Source organism: Adiantum capillus-veneris, chromosome 17, assembly GCF_014529385.1.
Source record: "Adiantum capillus-veneris isolate H3 chromosome 17, ASM1452938v2, whole genome shotgun sequence".
Taxonomy (NCBI): Eukaryota; Viridiplantae; Streptophyta; class Polypodiopsida; order Polypodiales; family Pteridaceae; genus Adiantum; species Adiantum capillus-veneris.
The window spans coordinates 9,256,375-9,275,000 of NC_140947.1; the positions used below are offsets into that span (position 1 = coordinate 9,256,375).

The following is an 18,626-nucleotide window of genomic DNA, read 5'->3' on the forward strand; positions in this document are numbered from 1 at the left end:
TGATCAATAGGATTTTGGCTCCTGTGTTGCTTTTGTTGTTCATTAAGTATCTATGGCCTTTTGAATCCGTATACAAGAATTTATCTCCATTGTAGCCATAAAGCTGTAAAACCTGCTCTGTTACACTTGTACCTGTGCTACCACTGCTACTGGCTTGCTCTACTGTACTTGAACTCTCAGCTCGAGATGAGTCCATGTCAAATGGTTCTATAAAAACTGTCTGCTAGTAGCAGATTTTGGTATTGATTAGCAAAAAAATTTATGCTCGGGTTTGATAAGACTGCTTTTGCCAAAGTACTTTTGGTAGTCGATTTCTCTTAAACTCACAAGAGTTGATTAACTCTAGCTCGAAAGTGTCAGAAATGATTGCAACCTTTGAAATGATGAAAATCTAGGCCTTGAATAAACTAACCTCCAGATTAGATTGTTATCAGTTTTTTCCACTTGACTTGAATTTAGCTCTTGTCAAACTCCCAATTCTTTGCTTGCAACCTGGCTCTTCAATCTGAGCTAAGTGAGTCAGCAAATGAGATTTCCAAATTCTATCCTTGCAAAGAGCTAAAGGACTAATCTGCAACTTGAAACTGAGTTAACACGTACCAATTTGGATCCGATGGAACCCAAGATTGACTAGTGGCCTTGTATTATGTTGTTCCGCAGTGTACAAGCTCAAAAGTCCAAAATCTTGTTTCTGGGGCTCAAAAGTAAATAATCCCGACTATTTACTTTTCTTAGTTTCTACACTTTTTAGGCTTGTTTTGCCAATTAATTACCTTGTTGTGGTCTCTGGACAAGTTTGGTTGAGTTTGATCAAGATTTGTTCGAGTTATCAATTGTTTAGTGTTCGCAGACTCTGATTCCAAGAATCTGGCTTAAGTCTCAAATTTGTGATCCAAATTTCACCAAATTTGATTTGTGGAGTCTACTTGATGTGCTTGACCCTGTGGTATACTCAGTTGTGCAAAATTTCTCAATTCGGGAGCAAATGTAAATAATAGCGATCATTTACATCAGTTTTTTTTTGGGAACTCTTTTTTTTTTTCAAAAGTAAATAATCACGATTATTTAGTTTTGGTAATTTTTGGTCATCTGAGCATGTACACTTGTTTAACACATCAAGATAATCCTATGAGTCAAGTTTCACTGAATTTGAACAAGATTTACCAAGTCACACTCAAGTTCTCGACATTTAGTACAGATTTCAGTTTTTATCAAGGTTTTGGTCTATTTTGTGATCCAAACTTCATGAGCCTTCACAAAAGATGTTTGCAATCATGCTTAGAGTCTATGGTATCAACCTTGATCAGTTTTGGGCCAAAAGTTAATAATCGCGATTATTAACTTTTGACCTAAAATGACAACTTTTTTCAACTTTTTCAAAGGAGAGTCTTTTTATGATCTATTTTCCTATGAATCAAGTTAAAACTTAATTTGGACAAGAGTCATCAAGTCAGACTCAATTTCTCGACAATCAGTACAGATTTCAGTTTTTACCAAGTTTTTAGCCTGTTTTGTGATCCAAACTCTTTGAGCCTTTAGAAAAGATGTTTGCAATCATGCTTAGAGTCTATGGTATCAATCTTGCTCAGTTTTGAGCCAAAAGTTAATAATCACGATTATTAACTTTTGACCTAAAATGACAACTTTTTTCAACTTTTTCCCTAAACAATCTTTTTATGATCTCTTTTGAGCCTATGAATCAAGTTAAATCTTAATTTGGACAAGATTCATCAAGTCAAACTCAATTTCTTGACAATCAGTACAAATTTCAGTTTTTGTCAAGTTTTTGGTCCGTTTTGTGATCCAAACTCTATGAGCCTTTACAAAAGATATTTGCAATCATGCTTAGAGTCTATGGTATCAATCTTGATCAGTTTTGAGCCAAAAGTTAATAATCGCGATTATTAGCTTTTGACCTAAAATGAATAATTTTTTTCAACTTTTTCCCTAAGCAGTCTTTTTATGATCTCTTTTGAGCCTATGAATCAAGTTAAAACTTAATTTGAACAAGATTCATCAAGTCAGACTCAATTTCTCAACAATCAGTACAGATTTCAGTTTTTACGAAGTTTTTTGCTAGTTTGGTGATCCAAATCTTTTGTGCCTTTACAGAAGTTGTTTGTACACATGTAATGAGTCAATGGTATGAACCTTGGTCAAATCTGAGCTGAAAGTTAATAATCGCGATTATTAACTTTTGGTCCAAAACTGACACTTCTTTGAACTTTTTCACTAGAGAGTCTTTTCATGATCTATTTTGAGCCTGTGAATCAAGTCAAAACTTAATTTGGCCTAAAATGTCAAGAAAAAGTAATAATCTGAGTTTTGGTCAACTCTTGAAAATTTTAACTCAAAGTGTCCTTGAGCTTACCCACTGGTTCATACAACTTCTAGGCTTACTCTCTAGTTGGATTGAGTGGTTTGGAGTCTTTTTGTGCTATTTCTAGCCATAGACTTGAAACTCTGCAACTTCACATAAACAACTCACAGATGGTTCGTTTGGAGTGAGCAATGTTCTGAGATCCCACCTCGGATTCTACTTACCCTCTCGGGGGGTTCACTATGTGTAAAACTACCATATCACGTGCGTTCAAGACATGTTTGTAAAACCCCTTATCAGTGAATTTTGTTAAGAATATAATATGCCCTTTTCTTTTAAAATCTGTATGTTTTTTCCAAATTTGAAAAAATAATGCCCTTTTGTATATATATTTGTGTAAGTTTCAAGAACTTTAAATACCCTTCTGTTGAACTCACGTGATAGGTTACATTTTTATTAGGTGACCTCCCCGGGCTTACCCTACTCCTAAGTTCTACTGCAATTGGGTTGTGGAAAGTGTCCACAAACACTCGTTTTCTTGTTTTTTATGATTTTCAGAGCCTTGATCTTAAGACTTGTCTCGCCTTTCAATCATTCTCTAAATCGTAATCTAAATCTACAATCCTACTGCCTAAAGGCACTCAGCAAGTACGATTACTTCCAAGCTACCTCTACACAGCAAAAGACGACAATATTAAGCTATGTGATTTCTAAAAGAAATTTTTACTCTAGGTGAACCTAGAGGAAGTTACTAGACAAAGTTACACAAGACGCTCGTGTTTTCCCTAGTTTAGGTCTATTCATCCCCGACAACGGTGCCAAATGTGGGACACATGTCTAACCTCACCATCCTATCTTATTGCAGTATTAGCGAGAACCACGATTAATTTGTCAAACCATGGGACGAAGCTGACTAGACTAGTGCATAGAGGCTACAAGAGGTTGTCAATCTCTCGGAAAATAACTAACAACTCGCATCTAACTCAAGCTACACTCAAGTGACTGAAATCACCAACATCCAATCTCTCATAGGTAAGCAAATCACATCCGTTATAGCATCAAATGATATCCAAACGTAACAAAACTTCTAGGACAAGTTTATAAGACCTAAGCACACATGTCTATGGCCTCAAATCCCACTTTAGGTCAAGTTCCAAAATCACAATTATTAACATTAGTGGATTTTTGACCTAGTTGTTTTCGACCAAGAATGCATCTAAATGCTTAGCAATGATGCTCCAATACCCCACCTATACTTAGTTTTTGATTTAAACATGTAATTCCTATTTATGATGAAATTAGGCCGCAAGTCGACGACGACAAAAGCTACAAAATACTATGAATGGCTTACATCAATGCGTAGAGCTCTTACCTGCGGTTGCAATGCAACAAACGCATTTGCAATGTGACAACCGGGGAGGGAGTAGGAAGTGCAAGAAGGAGAGGAGTGAGCGCTGTTAGCTCACAATGTGTATTTCTTATCCAAAAACTTAATCAAAACTTTACAAAGTTGTCTTTATACCTTAGTCAACGTCTAAAATGTGTAATGTCCAGCGCCCAAGACCTTTGAGACTCCACACTTATTGTATCTGCAACCTAGGTACACTAAGTGACCTATGCTTTACATCTTAGAACTCTTATTGAGCCCGTAACACGTTACAATTATCACAATGGCTAAATAGTTCGAGAAATTACAATACATGGCCATTTTAGAAAAATGTGAAAAGTGTGTAACTCCAATCTTCACTGCTTCTTTGTATTCATCCTCCTCGATGTGCATTTGTATGTCTTCGGTCCTCGGTCTTTAGCAGCTTCTGTTAACCGACGTTGACTCAGTTAACACACGGCATCAATTGCCCAATCTCAGAAGAAGAAGAAAACACGAAGGAAGAGATTGCAAAAAATAGTGGAGTCAGACCCCAGTTCAAAGACCAACATAGAAACTGGTGACGACCCCATATATATGAATGACGCTAAAGAGGATTTTGATTCAGGTGAATCCATGGAGACAAAAGTGACCACTAAAAAAGAAACTAATAAGGAAGATTGTCATGAGCCACAATGTCCAGGATCCAAGAAGAAGATAGGAACTTATCCAAACCCTACAGAGGAGATTGAGCGATTCAAGCAATTAAGGAGTTTGGTAGAAGATACCCAAAGGGATCTAGAACTAGTACCTAGGCAAATCCAGATTACAGACACATTGTTCCCTATGCAACAACAACCTCACAAAGTCCATAGACCCCTAGCCATACCTAGTGTCATCCAAGAAGAAAGTGACTTAAAGTCATGGGAAAGTGGGCGTACTCACTTCTTGTTGGAAAGAATGTTTACAGAGGGACTACCTGACCCTATCAAAGAAATGGAGATCCTATCTTCCCCACATCAAGGGGCTGAAGCCCAAAAGGTGCCATTAAATATTTCCAAATTGATAAATTTCAAGGCTTCAAAAGTTAGAACCACCATCATGTCCCAACTATATGGAGACCCTGAGCTATTCTTAGCTCTTTGAGCTTTCCTCGATGGAGAACTGAAGGTCAGTGGGCTACCATAATTTGCACAGATGGATGTAGCTAGGGAGATGCCAATAGAGGAGGAACACTTAGATCCACAACCCAACCTAGATGAGAACCCAACCCAACCCTGTTGTAAAAATACATGTTAACAAGTTGGGACAATACTTTAAGGGTGATGAATCCAATGCAACCATACCAATCACTACCAAGGGATTAATTGTGAAGGGAATCCTTGATGGTGGCGATGGGGTTAGCATTGTGACTAAAAATTGTTGGGAAACTATGGGAGGACCTCACCTTGGGACCACAACCATAGTAGTCAAGATGGCCAATGGGTCTATCGTTAAACCTATTGGGATGCTAGAAGATCTCAAGATTAAGATCTTTGGACATAAAATAAGAAATACCTTCATTGTTATGGATTTTTCCAAGCACACTATGGCATCTGAGATGATCTTAGGACGTTCTTTCATGAGGGAAGCAGAAATGGTGCATGACTTGTCTAAAAACCATGTCTACTTGCAGTTCCAAGATTCTGTCATTCGTGTGGATCTTGTAACTGGTCAAGAACATCCTCTATGAAATAGATTTATAATTGATCATAGATCTGACACCACAGTTCACTCGGCCCCATTGCAGTATTGTTACACATGTAAAGTGGACACTAATGTTGGGGAAGATTCTCCTTATATGGATGCACTACCTGGGATGCCTGAGTCAGACAATGTGGATTGGGTCCACTTAGGGGCAACCATAGACACTAGGAAAAATAGGGGGATGATGTGGGTAACACTTGAGGGGGATGAAATGCCACCGCTCGTACCTTTAAATATGATAGAAGCAATGCATATAGCTTCTGTTGATTTACAAGATGAAGGTTTGACTGGCATTGGAACAAGTAGCGTCTCACAAGACTATAGCCCACATGATATGGGGTCAAAATCATCAATTGAAATTGACTCTGAGGACAAAGAATCTGAGCTAAATTTTAGTGAAAATGTGGGAACAAACCATTCAAGGCCTAGTGATACCCTAGATGACAATCTATCCAAGGGAGCAGAAGACACAAGTAGCGATTCATCTAAGACTCTTCACTAGAGATCACCCCTAATAAAAAAAAAGACAATAAGAGTAAGAGATACAAGAGGCAATGATATCAAGAAAATGTGCGTGCTAGAATAAATGAAAATAAATCTATCACAAAATGGCTTAATTATATAGGGGCATGTGAAGCTCATCGGAAGTTGGTAGATAACTGGGGTGAATACCTTCAAAGCGTTATGTGGTGTAGTCCACAACCCATTGACATCGCACAACGAGAGGCTATAGAGAAGCCAAAGTTGAGCCGTACCATAAGCAGACAACAAAATCGAGAGTTAGCTCAACAACAAAAGGAATCGAAAGTGAAATCACAGTCCACAAAACAACAGGACCCCACAGACTTGCACCCTGCACTTGAACATTTCAAATCCTACACCACAGAGGAATGTAAGGTTGTGTATACAAAGGCTCAAAGAAAACCTATTGATGGAAGCAATGGAGTTATGACGGTCCATCGATAGTTAAGGAAATAGAGTTAGCAGACCCACGAGAAGAGTCCAAACTTGTTTTCATTGACCAAGATCTGACAGAGACTGAGGAGTGTGTAGTTAAAGAACTTCTCAAGGAATTTAGGGATATATTTTCTTGGACATATCATGATATGAAAGGTGTTCCACCTTCCGTGGTGCAACACACAATCCCCATGAATAGCATGGCTAAACCAGTTCCGAATATGCAAAGATCATTCAAGAAGATATTGAAAAGCTTGTGAAATGCGGACTCATATACCCTATTGAGCACTTAGAATGGGTTTCTCCGATAGTGTTTGTGCCAAAAAAGAATAGGAAACTCAGAGTGTGCATGGATCTCAAGAAGGTCAATGCTGCCACTAGGAGGGACCATTACCCCTTGCCATATTCTGAACATGTGCTTGAAAGAGTTGCAGGAAAGGAAGCTTATAGCTTTTTAGATGGATATTCTGGCTACAATCAAATAACAATTGCACTATAGGACCAAGAGAAAACAACCTTTATAACCAAATTTGGAGTGTTTGCATTTTTTGTTATGGATTTTGGCTTAACCATGCCCCTGCTACATTTCAAAAATTAATAAACTCTACTTTTAGAGAATATTTAAGGGAGTTTTGTGAAGCTTTCTTATATGACCTTTGTGTTTAATCCTCTTGGAAAGAACACCTATCATGCTTACGAAAAGTGTTTCAGAAGTGCAGATTGTATCGCATCTCCTTAAACCCTTTCAAAAGCCAATTTTGGGTTAAACATGGAGTCATTTTAGGACATATAGTGTCCAAAAATGGGATTTCCACAGATGAGAGCCACAGATGAGAGAAAAATTAAAGCCATTGCTAAATTTCCACCACCTACAAACTATAAAGGAGTTCAAAGGTTCATGGGCCATGTTGGTTATTACCGATGGTATATTTTAAACTTTGCCAAGATAGCTCGTCCATTGTACAAACTTCTTAGTTTCACTAGACCCCGGAGTGTGACCATGCTGATGAGTCATTGAAAGAGACCTTGACTAGTGCTCCCATTCTACAAGTGCCCGATTGGAATATATTGATGCATCAAACTTTGCTATTGGGTGTGTTCAAGCTCAACCAGGAGAACATAAATTGGACTACCCCATTAGCTTTGCAAGTTGTCAATTGAATGATGCCAAGAGAAACTACACCCTACAGAGCGGGAAGGTTGAGCTATGATTTACACAGTGAAGAAACTTTTCTATTAACTTCTTGCCAACAAGTTTGTTTTCTATGTGGATCATCAAGACTTGTTGTACCTAGTAAATAAACCTTGTTCCACAGGAAGAATTACACGATGGTTGTTAATTCTCCTTGAGTTTAATTTTACAGTTGTGGTGAGACTTGGTAGAAGAAATTTCATGGTGGACCATTTGTCTCGCATACCCAATGGTGAAGCCCCTACTAGAGTCGATGATGAATTACCCGATACTTCCTTATTTCTAGTCGAGACCATGCTTGAATGGAGTGAGAAGATTGTGAACTTTCTAGTGAATGGTTTTCCACCCAAAGAGCTTCGTAATAAGGACATAGCTCAAAAACTGCTAAAAGAATGTGAACCTTATTCTCTCATTGTAGGAACTCTGTACAAGCTAGGGAAGAATGATATCCTTAGATGTTGTGCCCGTGAGGATGAGATTTTATACATACTGCAAGAAGCCCACATGGGTATAGCCGAAGGACATTTCTCAGGGGAACTAATAGCCAGAAAGGTGTTGCAATCAGGCTATTGGTGACCTACCTTATTCAAGGATGCATCACTTTTTGCAAAAGAATGTGATGAATATCAACATTACAAGATCACACAACGAAAAGATAAGATGCCCTTACATCCTATTAAAGTGACTCAATCATTTGAAAGATGGGGTTTGATTTTTGTAGGCCCAATTAGTTTGGCAGCTCGTAGCACTCAATCTTGATATATTATCGTTGCCACTGACTATGTGACAAAGTGGACGGAAGTTAGGGTGACACGTAAGGTTGCTGCAAGGTCAACTGTTAAGTTTCTCTTTGAGAACATTATTACAATATTTGATTGTCCCTTTGAGATTGTGAGTGACACTCTCGGGGGGTTCACTATATGTAAAACTACCATATCACGTGCGTTCAAGACATGTTTGTAAAACCCCTTATCTGTGAATTTTGTTAAGAATATAATGTACCCTTTTCTTTTAAAATCTGTAAGTTTTTTTCAAATTTGAAAAAATAATGCCCTTCTGTATATATATATCTGTAAGTTTCAACCAAGGCACAAATAGAATTGAAGAAGATACAAGCTCAAGCTGAGGCTAAAGAGCGACAACAACGCATACGACGCCAAGGAGAGGCCAACCTTGGAGTTACACATGCATTCCATGTTGAAATAGAGGATGATTGTTTGGACTCTAACACACCTCTATGATACCCTATTGAGCTAAATAGCACCTATGGAAAAGTGCTATATAATGCCTTATTGGACACAGGTGCTAAGTATACTTTGTTATCCTATGGATTTTGGTGTCAGTTACGGAAACCACCTCTATCTGAGAGTATTATCCAAGTCAAGGGTGTCAACAAGAAAAACCTACAATTTTTGGAATTTGGCATACTTGTGTCAGTTATGACAATGGGGTTGTCGCTCAAGACTTTTTGGTCATGCCTGCTGGAACTATGGAGGGTAATATAAACCTAGGACGCACGTGGGTGATAGCCATCAAATGCACTATTGATTGGGGGACTAGGGATGTCACAATGCAGAAACCAACTCTTAGCCCTGCCACTCCAGAGATATTTCCTCTTAAGGAAATAAAACCCAAAACATTGCATGTCCAAGAGGTTGAACCATATGTCGGATATAGTTCTCTCTAGCTTATTCCACCTAAGTGTGACTTGTGTTGTGGAAGTCCATGTGTTAAGCTGGTATTTGAGACCTCTAGTATCCTGGATAATTTATGCTCAAGCTGGTATATTTGAGACCTCAAGTCTCCCAGATGCTCGTATTTGAGACCTCGAGTCCCCTAGCTACTTGTAGCAACTATGACAAAAAAAAAGAGAGAGAAAAGAGAAAGCAAATAGCACAAACTTCCTTGTATTTTATGTTGATCACACTTAAGCGGTATAAGTGACAAGATCACTAGTCTTTAGACCGCGACAAGCATTCCTAGGGTTAACTACTCTTTAGTCGACATTGTTGACCGCTAGGTCAACAAAACAACATAACTCAAGTTTCGTACCAAAGTCTTATCTTTTGCGAGTTATAAAATGCTGCGGATTATGACTATAAACGTCATTTGTAATGAGTAGTTATTCTAGTTTCAGAAGCCGGGGTGCAATGGCACTTCCAGATTGTAAATACAAAGCCATTTGACCCTTTCAACCCCATTTTTGGTTAAACCTAAGGTAGCCTTAGTATATAAGGTACCTAGGTCATTTTGTAAATAAAGGACTTTTCATAATCAAAACTTAGCGCTGCCGTCTACTGTGTGTGAGAGAGAAAGAGAGTGAGCGTGAGCTTTATCCTCTCACTACGCCCGGCTCGCTCAACACATTGGAGATCCGACTGCACCATTGCTGTAGGCTCGAGGAGAGCTACGCGACAAATCCAAGCATTCCATGCGAGACGAAGAGCACACACCGACGCATCTACGAGCTACGTTGTGCATGCTAGTAGTCTATAGAATCGTGGCGACAAAAGCTACGCATAGGTACTCATAAATTTCAGTTTCGGGCACTTTCAAAATTCTGTTATGTCATCCTATGCGCTTTCTGCAGATGGGTTTAGAGTGAGGGTTTTGAGTGTAGAAGCTTAGGGACAGGTGTATCCTAGTGAGGGGATGGTGTTCCTTAAGTTTTGTATGAATCTGGCATGATTATGTGAGTTACCTTCCGTATGTGTGTATGTGGCTAGGTGGTGTAGTTGAGAGCAGTGAGGTTTTTGATTGTGGTTTAGTTGGCCTTCCTGAGTGTTGTATGTGTAGGATGGTCTCAGTCTGACAAGCTTAAGAGATTTCCTCCATGTGCCTATCGTGTCATCTGTGTCCTCAATTAACATTATGTTGATCTAGATAGTGTTTGCATGCACTTCATGGGTGTGTGAGTCGCTCCCCTCCAACATTGGCACTGTTTCTGGGGACACAAGGACCTAAGTAGGTTTCCTACTAACACTCGTGTGATGGTTGCTTGATTTAGTTTCGGCTAAAGAAAGCGTTTTTCTTAAGTGGATCCGGAAGAGGATATTCCGCGATCAAGTGGATAGCCAGGAAGCGTGTGTCTTGCCGAGGGTCTTCGACTAGATAGGTTTAGTTAGGATTTGTGGATTAGAGTAGTTGTTGGTGGTCGAGTGATTTGTGAGGTGATAAAAGCGTTTACTAGTCCGTGTGTGGCAGTGAAGCGTTTTTCTACTCATAGATGCAAAACCCCATATGATTTGTAGGAGTAGCTTTAGGTAAGTGATCCGATTCTGATCTAGAGCTATTCATCACTGAATTATTTGCTAAAGCGCTTGATTGCATTTGAAATCATGGAAAAGTGTGCTTTTGAGGGTAAAAATGCATTAAACAAGCTTTTGTGGATATTTTTGTATGACTGACTGATGCTGTGCATATAAAAGAGCATTCTGTAAACATAGACATCCTACGCGTAGGATGTCTCAAGGGGGTTATGGAGACCAAATTTGAAAATTCTAACTACACCAGTGGGTTCAGAGGGTAGGTTTTACCCTAGTAACATATCGACTTGGGTGTTTTTTCCTATTTTTGTTGACCAAAAGCCAAAAGGCGGAGTCAGAAAACATAAAATTTCCGCAAAGGCTTAATTGAGTGATTTTTGCATGTTTTTGCAATTGTGAAGCATACTTGCACTTGCTGAGAGCATAAGGAAGCATTAGGGACACTTCAGTCTGAAAAAATCAGCAGTAGACATCCTACGCGTAGGATGTCTACAGGGTGATCTGGACACTTTTTGGAAAATCTGAGGTTACCAGTGTGTTTAGAAGGTTGGTTTTACCCTATTTTCACCTGGAAAGTGGAAATTTGACCAAATTTTGACAGATCAAAGCCAAAAGACGAGAATTGCCAAACATCCTACCCAAATTGTGTCCAACGACTAATTTTGAGACCAAACCATAGGATGACTCCATAGGCATGTTCTAAATGTTGTATTGAGTGCATGTGATAAATTTCATCTCATTTGGGTCAGTGAAAGGGAAGATTGAATAGACTTTAGCATTTTTGACTGAAAAAGGCAAGGATAGCTAGTTTTGGGGTCTTTTGACATCCAAACTCAAATCTAAGCATAGCATTGGGTTGCTGACATCAAGGGGAAGTTGTGGGACAAGTCTGGGGTCAAACAAGCCAAAAAGACATTCTACGCGTAGGAAGTCTTCTGTGTGATTTTGGACTCTAAACAAAATTCTGAGCATACCACAGTGATCAACACCTTAAGGAGAGTCTGTGGTTCAAATTTGGGGCAATTCTGAGCAGTTAGACATCCTACGCGTAGGATGTCTAAGGCATGATTTAGAGGCCAAATTCAAACTGTGGACATAGCAGGGTGTTGTATAGCCTTAGGCAAGCCTCCTAATCAAATTTGGTCCAATTTGGAGTTGATTTGACTTGGGAATTCATCAGAACAGACATCAAGCTTTTGGAACAGATTCTTGATCATTTGACCAACCTATAGGTGTCAGAATCAAAAAGTAAAAATAGCTGTGAGCTTAGCACATCAAGGGGAAGCTACAGTGCAAGTTTGAGCTGAAACAGAGAAAAAAGTGGTCTCCAGGGTCATAAAGTGGTCAAAATTCTACTTTGGCCATATAGGGAGGTTCTAAGTGTCTCAAGGATTCCAGAACTTTTTTCAAAAGTGAATTTGGACCTTGTTTGGCCTATTTACCAAGAAAAGACAAGAATTGTCAGACATCCTACTCTTGGAGTGCACTAGACGCTTATGCAGCCTAAATCTTGACCTATTTGCATCCAAATTCAATTCTGAGCATACCATTGTGTTTCTGGACTTAAGGGGAGTCTCTGGACGAAATTTTGTTAAATTCTGAGCATATAGACATCCTATGCGTAGGATGTCTCTAGGCCACTTTTAGGGTTCAACTGTAATTTTGACCATACAGGAGTGTTCACAGTTTCACAGAGATCCAAATCTTTTTTCAAAATTGAATTTGGATTCATTTTGACGAGTCTAAACTGCATTTCACTGTTTTGGCCATAACTTTCACAAACGGTATTGGATCGGAAAAGTTTTTATATCAAAACATACCCTGAGAGCGGCTCTACAGATCTTAGAGCAAAACTTGAACTAAATGTATGCCTTCGGGAACCATTTAGTTCAACTTTGAAAAAAAAAACATCGTTTAAGGCCTCAAAATGCATCCGGAAGTCAGGGGTGTCTGAAAGCGACAATTTGCGAGAATTGTGACGAAACGGTTGCGGTTTTTGACATAGTTTCGACTTTTCCCTAACCAAAGAACTTGAACATAGTGGACTAAGTCTACTTGAACCAAGAAAAAGATCTTAAGCCCAGAAATCGTGTCTACCCTAGATTCAAACGCAGCTTACACAAGCTTGGAGATCGCTACGATAGAGGAATATCCTCCCACAATGGATCTTCCAAACTTGCAATTGATAAAGACCCATCTTGTTGAGAGAGTTTGGATGATTGGTCATGAGAGTGAAGGATTATATAGATACATTGACGACAATGAGATCAGTCTTTATAGGTGCTCAGATCCATACCTAGAAGAGATAACGGATTACAAGCTCTTATATGTCTACACATACGGAGTGGACTGCCAATGGAGATCTATAGTTGTCGACAAGTATGGACGAGAATACAGAGTTGTAGAAAGCACAAATCCACAGACTGTACTAGAAAGAGGTGGATATTTGGTCAATGAAGGACCACAAATGCCTCCACCAAACACGAGAATTCCTATAGGAATTCCAAGAAGAGAGCCACCAGGATTCCCTTCAAGAGCGATAATGAGAGAAGGATTGGGAGAGTCTCTGGTTAGACTTGTAGACAATCGACGAGTTAGACCATCCCAAGTCCAGAAATGGGTAAACAGAAAATACTCCGGAGATAAAGATCTGAGAGATCACGTAACGGATTTTAGAAGAGTGATTAGAGCAGAGAAAGTTTCAGATTTTGCGACACAGTTTGCGGGATTTGGATTGACTCTAGAAGATGATGCAGCTACATGGTTCGACTCGGTGGAAAAATGGGATTTTGAGACCCTAGATGAGCTGTTTGAGGAGTTTATTGAAGAATTCTCTCCAAAAGGCATTTCTCACAACACGGTCTCGCAAATCCATAGATTCACACAGAAAGAGAATGAATCAGTACCCAAAGCATCATTACGGCTCAAGAGATATGTTAAGCTCTGTCCGAGAGCGGAATTACCTATGCAAGCACAACTGATGCTGATCTTTATCCAGGGGGAATGAGACATGCGGGCCTTTAGAAGGATCTGCATATGATAAGGAGGATGACGCTAAACGAGTTGATCAAAGAAGCTCTTTATCTAGTGGATAACTGTGAGGCATACAAAGAAAAGGATTTAAAGAGTCAAGGAGATGACACATCCTCTCAGCACAATGTTTCACAGATAAGTGAGTCCATTGCCAAGCCAACGGCACCTATTGATCAAGAAAAGCTAATCGACGACTTGGTCAAGAGGTTGATTCCTCTTGTAAGGTCTGATTCAGGAGAGCCGAAGTGGTGTGAAATTGAGAGAAAATGGACGAACCATACGGGGGTCACCTTCGTCAATTGCTTTGCTCTTGAGCCGATGTCGCTTATCAAAGTAGCCCTTGTTTTTCAACCTTGCATTTTTGAGTCGTTCTTTCACAACCTCAATGTCTCCAGGTCTTCTCTCTAGTTTCCTTATGTGCAATGCAAGGAGACCTTCCCTGCTAAGCCCCTCTTGCCAAGGTAGTACATTCCATGTGGGAATTGTATCTTCAATCGGCATCACTAGCTTTTGACCATACATTAGCTCCGCACGCATGTAGCCAGTTCTACTGAGCTATGTGTTGTACGATCAGCCCATAAAGCATATGGTAACAATGTTGGCCACTCACCAACTCTTCCTTCGCAAGCCTTGGCCAAAGCTTTGATGATAGGAGGATGCCCTCTTTCACTCTTTCCATTGCCTTCAGGGTTGTAAGCTGTATTAAGAGAAAGCTTGATTCTTAATCTAGAAAAGAACTCCCTTGCTTCTTCGGCATCCAGTTCACCTCTGTCTGCAATGATCTTTCCCACACAACCATAAGGGCAAATCACCTCATCAAGAAGGAATTTACACACAGCTTCCGTGGTTTTAGCTCTTAATGATCTTCCTTCAACCTGGTTAGTTAGGTCCTCTCGTGCAAGAACCAAGTATCTCATCTGCCAGAGTCCTAAAGGCATCCACAACCCATTTATAGTGCATGGCTAGTGGATATGTAGGGTGAAATCCATCACGATGTCGGACATTTGAATACATTTGACAAGTTACACAGGACTCTACAAACTGAGATACATCTTTATACATACCCTTCCACCAATATTTTTCTTTCAACTTGGAGAAGGTTGCCCACACACCCCTGTGTTCAGCCCATAGATTCTCATGAAACTCTTGCATGAGCTTTACTTGAGTCTCTTTTTTACATATAGCCCGTTGTGGTGTAGCACCCTTTTGTTTAGGATGCTTTCACAAGTAACCATCCCTTAAAAAGTACCCATATGATTTCCGCGTATCCTCTTGAATTCTTGTTCAGACCAATCATCCTGTTTTGTTAGAGTACTCAAGCTTCCAATAAGAAGCCAATCACCTTCATAAAGATCTTTCAAGAACAATTCAAGTGAATTAATCATGCAGACATTGTTACCTTTGACATGAGAGATATAATAGAACTTTGTGCCTACATCATCCCCCTCATCAATCATTTGTGACTCATCTTCATACCTTGCCCTTGATAGCATATCTGGTACTGTATTGTCTTTACCTGCAATGTGCTTAAACTCGAGATTTAAGGACTTAATGTAGGCAATCCACCGCAACATAGCAATGTCTGGCACTGATCAGCTTGTAATCATCCCAAGAAGTGGTAGAAAATCTGTTTCTACAACCACACATGCACCAATTAGGTACTCTTTCCCATTTTCATGGTTGTAACCATATCCCATAACTCTCTCTTTATCTGTGGATAGTTTCTTTGGCAAGTACTTAGTACCTTTGCTCGAAATCTCACCACATACCTATGCCCTTCTTCGTCATCTTGCCCTATTGCCCATCCAATCCTTGTAGGACTGGTGTCTACTGTCACAATTACTGGCCTTTGACACTCATAGTCTATCTTTCTCAAAGTTGGTGCTGATTAGAGCAACTCCTTCAGTTTTTTCATGGCTTTTATATGTGCTTCTGTCCATTTAAACTTTTGATTCTTTCTAAGCAATTGATAAAGACGATTAGCTACATGCGCATAATGTGGAATCCAAATAACATAAAAGACACATGCTCCCAGAAACCTTCTAACCTCAGTGATGCTAGTGCATGTTTCTTTCATTCTTTGGATGGCATCTACTTTTGTTGGACAAGGTTTCCTACCATATGGCCCGCACATGTGCCCCACAATGAGCACTTCATTAACACCAAACATAGACTTTTTCCCTGATAAAGTAAGATTCACTTCCTCCAGCCTAGACAAAATTTTATCACAATCATCTATGTGATTTACCACAAACTTGCGACATCCCTTGAGATCCAAAGCTTCATCTTTGTCACTTTCTTCATATCCTTTGATAAGAAAATTATCAACGAAAGGTATTGTGATTTGAGGAATAAAGTCACGTAAGACCTTATTCATCCCATTCATCATATGTGCAGCAGAGTTGGTTGCTCCTTGTGGCAAGGTACACTTCCTTACCAAACCCAAAGGTGTCCTCATGGTTGTCAAGTATCTGCTTTTGATTCAAGCTGAAATTGATCATACCCTGAGTAGATTGCCCTTCCTGCAAACGCCTCTGCAAACTCATCCACAATTGGACCTATACCTACATTTCTAATTGTCACCTTGTTCACTGGTTGCATATCTTGGATGAAGCGTAGAGAACCATTCTTCTTTGGAACTGTGAACCACCTGTTTGTGTATGGAGCACAAGAAGGCTCCAATATTCCCATTTTGATTTTCTCATTCAGTAGCTTTACTAACTTTGGCAAATGAGCCTTTGGAACCGGAATATACCGTAGATTCTAAGGCACATGAGGTATTGTGAAAATTACCATAGGAGCTACAAAAGAAGGATCAACTCATGTGGCTCAAATGCAAAAGCCTTACCATGCTTTGAAAGCATTTCTTTGAAGCACTTTGTCTCCTCCTGTGTTAGAAACTCCTCACAATCAATCTGCAACTCTTGAAAAGACTCCTTTGAAGCTATGCCCGATCTTTTTAGGATTCCTTAAGTTTGGTTGCAAATAAGCTTGCTCAATCTTTTCCCTGTTGTTGGATGGTAAGGGTGAAGCTATTGGTTTCCCCTTCTTTGCTACACTCTTGTATTTAGTTTCAACATGGACTTCTGGGCCAAGTTTTTGATCTTCTTTGAAGGCTTCTATGACTTGATACATTTTTGTAGAGCATACTTCCACAACACTATTTTCAAGATGCAAACTAGATTCCATTATAGAATCAAGCTCACCCATAGTATCTACAAAAGAAATTTGCTCACACAAACCCAAAACATTTTCAGTAGGCTCTAGCAACCCACTCTCTTTCATGCCTATTTGTACATTATGTACATATTGCATCTCACATCTCTTCAAATCTTCAAGTTTTGTAAAACATACTGATCCATTCCTTGTTACCAAGGAGCCCGTTGAGAAAGTTTCACCGTATTTTGGATAAGGCAAGACCCTTTTTCTTTCTGTACCACTGCAATCCCTCTTTGCAATGGTACTTGGCCAAAACCCATCAATTCCCTATGCTCATGATACTCTTTGCTCACCTTTGGTAGAGGATGATATCTGAGGTTGTCATGATTTCTTTCATGGTTTACTCAAACTGTGAGGAATTGGATAGCACATTTACCATCTTTGCTGCGTATCCTAGCATATGTTGAACCATCATCCATTACCTTTGTTTCCATTCAAACTCCCACAATGTAGGGTTGTCCAAGGATGAGATGATATGAAGATGTATCCTGTACAAAGAAGTTTTGGTCAATCTTTGCATCACCTATTGTCACCTTCACACCTAGACATGCTACATACAATTCACCGGATGAATTTTTTGCCACTTTTACCATCCAGTCACGATATGTGTCCATCGGCCATTTGCACTTGTTGTAGAGACTCTTTGACATTATGTTTATTTCTGAACCATGGTCAATCAAGGCAAAAAATGGCTCTTCAAGATCACCTACCTTGACCAAAGTTTTTGTAGTAGCCCTTTCCCAGTGACTTCGTGAATAGTAGTTCCTAGGAATAGCTTCAACTTCTTCATCATCATTTGAGAAAACTAGATTGGTAGCATCCTACCACAACTCCATCATCCTCCTTATTTTGCAGCTGCATCCCTTGTATCTTCAAGGTTTCCCCTTCAACCTGTGGATGAGAAACTTCAACAAAAGTTTGCCTCTTCCTCTTGATGATGTCAATAATCTCCTCATGGAATTCATGCTTTGCAATGCCAAGAACTTCTCCCAGAGTAAACTCAATCTTGCTATTCAAGATCCTTTCCTCCAAGACTTTCTTTAAATCTGTAGCAACCTCAATATCAGACTGTAGTTTATAAGTTGGGCCTTTTGTCTTACCTTTTGTTGGCTCTTTCTTCTTTTCTGTTGTAGACTCCTCCATGAGTACTTCAGGTGGAGATGCTCCTTGTGTCGAGGGTGTTTGAGAAGGCATTGAGTCGCTTCTTCCCCCACTTCTAGAAGCTCTTTTTGATGGTCCTTCATCAACATTCTCATGTCTGTGCTTCTCTTCTACAATAGCTTCATTTTGTTGGCATTTTGTAATGTAGGCATGCACTGACAATGAGTCAAAGGATCATTCCATCCTTTTTGTAGACGTATGCAATCACCTGCTTCATGTAGAATCTCTTTTGTAAGCTTTACCTTTTTAGCTAATTGCATGACATTTGGCCAAATTTGACGATGGTGTTCACTCACCTCTTCATCACTAAGATGCTCAATTTTTACTCCATAAGTAGCTGCCTCAACTGAAGAGGTGGCATGGTTA

The 18,626-nt window shown here is 39.6% G+C and overlaps 1 pseudogene; it reads right to left on the bottom strand.

The window, feature by feature from the left end:
- Positions 1 to 18,626, bottom strand: part of LOC147436780 (uncharacterized) — a 30,768-nt pseudogene that overhangs the window by 2,567 nt on the left and 9,575 nt on the right.